The sequence below is a fragment of the Cryptomeria japonica genome, chromosome 7 (assembly GCF_030272615.1).
Source record: "Cryptomeria japonica chromosome 7, Sugi_1.0, whole genome shotgun sequence".
Lineage (NCBI taxonomy): Eukaryota > Viridiplantae > Streptophyta > Pinopsida > Cupressales > Cupressaceae > Cryptomeria > Cryptomeria japonica.
This window is the reverse complement of record NC_081411.1, coordinates 363,444,368-363,448,345: the sequence shown is the minus strand read 5'-3', so window position 1 is coordinate 363,448,345 and position 3,978 is coordinate 363,444,368.

Here is a 3,978-nt window from a genome sequence, read left to right as displayed (position 1 = left end):
ATGCATTCGATCTCAACGTGCAAAATCCTCAAGGAAATCCTTCATGTGCATACAAATGACATGGCATCCTGATCCTTATCCTTAACGTTCTCAAAACACCATCGGTTGCACCACACAAGCTACACTGGAAACCCTAGAGCTGAACAGAGACTACCAACCGGTAGTTACACTTAGTGAAACCCGACACCGGTCCACTCCATCTTGGTTGACCAAAACTGCTTCCAATCTTCATACCGGTGTACCTGCTTGAGCACTTTATTGACATCAATGACAACATACATTATCAGCGCTTTATCATATGCCAACAATCTCCCCCTTTGGTATTGATGGCAATACTTAGTGTATCATTGCTCAGTATCTGCAGCATGCTAAATAACATATACTGGTTCAAAGATCACAACTACCACCATCTGGACTGGTTAGTGTGTACTCTGCCATATATCTTCATCATCAGATATCTTCTCCCCCATACATCAGATATCTTCACCTCCAGATATCTTCTCCCCCTTTGACAACAATGCCAAAGTGGAGGCACAAGCTCCCAAGCTCCACTATGTTGCTTCCCCTATGGAGTAGCATTCTTCAACACATCAATCCTATAAGATATGACATGGTAGTACTTGATTGATGTGGAGCACACAACTTTAGTTTACTTCATGAAGGGCCAGAACCCCTAATTCACCTCTCAAATAGGTAAATGTAGTCTAAGGTAAGGGCTTAGTGAATATGTCTGCTAGCTGCTCCTTACTGGAAACATGTTCTAATGCAACCTCTTTATTCTAAACCTTTTCTCTCAAGAAGTGATACTTGAGCTCAATGTGCTTTGTCCTAGCATGCAATACCGGTTTTTTGGAAATATTGATTGCACTAGTATTATCACAGAAAATACTCACCGATTCAGATATAGGCATTTTGAAGCCATTTAGTACATGCTTCATCCAGATTGCTTGAGTGCAGTTCATAAATACTGCCACATATTTTGCTTCAGTTGTAGACTGGAAATACAGCTCTGCTTCTTTCTAGTCCATGAGAATAGTCTTCCACCAAGGAAGAACGCTCCACCGGTTGTTCTCTTTCGATCGTCCACATTACCTACCCAATCTGCATCGATAAACACTTTGAGATCAAAGTCGCCATTGTATGGATACCACAATCCATAGTCAACTATCCCTTTCAGGTATCTAAGAATCCTCTTTACCGCTACCAAGTGGGATTCTCTTGGACTCTTCTGAAAACGGGCTACTATGCCCACTGCATGAGCAATATCCCGTCTGCTGTGCACCACATAGTGCATCTTACCGATCATTGACTGGTATTCCTTCTCATTCAGCAATGTTGAGTCATCCTCCTTAGTCAATTTGCAGCTGGTCACCATCGATGTTCCAACCGGTTTGCTCTCCTCCATGCCAAAGGTCTTCAATACCTCTTTGATATACTTGGACTAGGTAATGAAGATTCCTTCTTTCATCTACTGAATCTTACCAATGAAGAACTTTATCTCTCCAATGAGAGACATCTCAAACTCTTTCTTCATTTCATCTGCAAATGCATGACTCATTTTATCATCTCCTTCGAAGATTATGTCATCTACAAATACTCACAGATCAATATCTGATCACCTTTAGATTTCAAGTATATGTTGTTGTCCTCACTTGTTCTCTGAAATCCTATTTTCACAAGATGAGAGTGTAACTATTCATACCACGCCCTTGGTGCCTGTTTCAATCCATACAGGGCCTTGTGTAATCTACACACCATGTTACTATCTTCTGACAAAGAAAACCCATCTGGTTACTCAATATACATTTCTTCTTCTAGGATTCCATTCAAGAATGCAGACTTCACATCCATCTGGTATACCTTGAATCCCTTGAATGTTGCAAATGCAAGTAACAATTAAACACCTTCCAATCTAGCTACTGGTGCAAAGGTTTCTCCATAGTCTTCTCCTTCTTCCTGAGCATACCCCTTGCAAACAAGTCTTGCCTTGTTCCTTACCACTGTGCCTTCTTCATTCAACTTATTCCTAAAGACCCATTTGGTACCAATGACATTCTTGTGTTCCAGTCTGGGTACCAAGGACCATGTGGCATTCTTCTCTATCTGGTCCAAATCCTCCTGCATTGCCTTTATTCGGTCTTCATCAGTAAGTGCCTCTCTAGTGGTCTTAGGCTCAAACCCCAAAATCATGCAAGAGTTTTCTTTCACCTTTCTCCTTGTGAGTATCCCTACATCTTTATCTCCTATGATCTGATTCAGATCATGATGTAGTTTCACATACCTAGGAATGACCCTAGCTGGTTCTGCTTGCTTTTCCTCTTCTTTTTCCGCTTCATCTTCTTCTTCACTTGTTGAAGCTTCTACCGGTATAGAAACACTAAGGTCTTTGCAGTGTTTGTCACTTGTTTCTTTCTTAACCGGTTCCCAGAAGGCTAAACCCAGTTCATCTTCCATTTTCTTGCTGCCAGTTTCCTCAGTGTTCTCAAGGGATTCATCAACCCTGACATTGATACTCTCAACAATCTTCTAGGTCCTTTTGTTGTAGCAGTTGAGAGCTTTGCTTTTAGTGGAATATCCCATAAATATTCCTTCATCAGAATTAGCATCAAACTTACTCAGATGCTCACCTCTCTTAATATAGCAATTACTCCCAAACACTTTGAAATAACTCACATTGGGAGTTCTTCCATTCTAGTACTCATAGGGGGTTTTGTCTTTGCCTTTCTTAATGAGTACCCGGTTCATGGTATAGACTGCAGCGCTCACTGCTTCTCTCAAAAATGTGTGAGCGGCATTTCCTTGGATCAACATAGTTCTGGCCACTTCCATTATAGTCTTGTTATTCCTCTCTGCTATGTCATTCTATTGTGGTGTCCTTGGGGCAGACAATTGCCTCTTGATGTTGTACTCTTCACAGTACTTGTTGAATTCATCAGAAGTGAATTCACCTCCTTGATCGGTTCTTAGGCATTTTATTCTTATGCCGCTCTCCTTCTCAACCAATGCTCTAAAGGCTTTGAACTTTCCAAACGCCTCAGACTTGTCTTTCAAGAAGGTGACGCACATCATTCTTGAGCAGTCATTAGTAAGAATCATGAAATATCGATCTCCCTGAATACTTTTTTCTTTCATCGGACCACATAGATCGGTGTGCACAAGATCAAGTAAATTCTCTGCAGAAAGACTTACCTTTGAATGTTGAGGAAGACATTTTCCCAAGTTGACATTCTTTGCACACAACATTCTCCAGTTTGTTCAGCAAAGGCAATCCTCTTACTGCCTTGATCTTACTCGCCTTTACAATATTGTCAAAATTCATATGATAAATTCTCCTATGCCATATCCAACTATCATCAAATTTTGCCATCAAGCACTGACTAATCTTGGCATTCAGCTAAAATAGGTTTCCTTTGGTCTGCTTACCGGTGGCAATAAGTTCACCACTCTTTCCAATTATTCTGCAGACTCCACCTTTGAACTGCAGAATGAGTCCTTTGTCGTTCAACTGAGCAACGCTCAAAAGGTTGTTCTTAAGGCCTTCCACCCAGTAGACATCATCCGCATTGCTCTTTCCATTCAGTGAGATGGATCCTTTTCCTTTCACCATGCAAGGTGCATCGTTGCCAAACCAGACAACACCTCCATCATATTCTTCCAGAGTTAGAAACTTTCTCCGATCACCAGTCATGTGGTGAGAACACCCGTTATCAATGATCCACTCATTAGAGTTGTCAATGCGAGAGACAAGGGATTTCTGGTCAGACACCTCTTCCTTGATAGCTAAAAACACTATGTCCTCACTCTCTTCATCCTCCTATTCTTCATCGGTAACACCTTCATCCACTGCAACAAGACAATTTCTCCTACCTCCTCCTTTATACTTTCTAAACCTTTCCAGTTTATCCTTATTGTCATTGTTAGGACAGTTAAGAACTATATGTCCTATTTTATTGCAGGAAAAACACTTCAGAGGAAGCT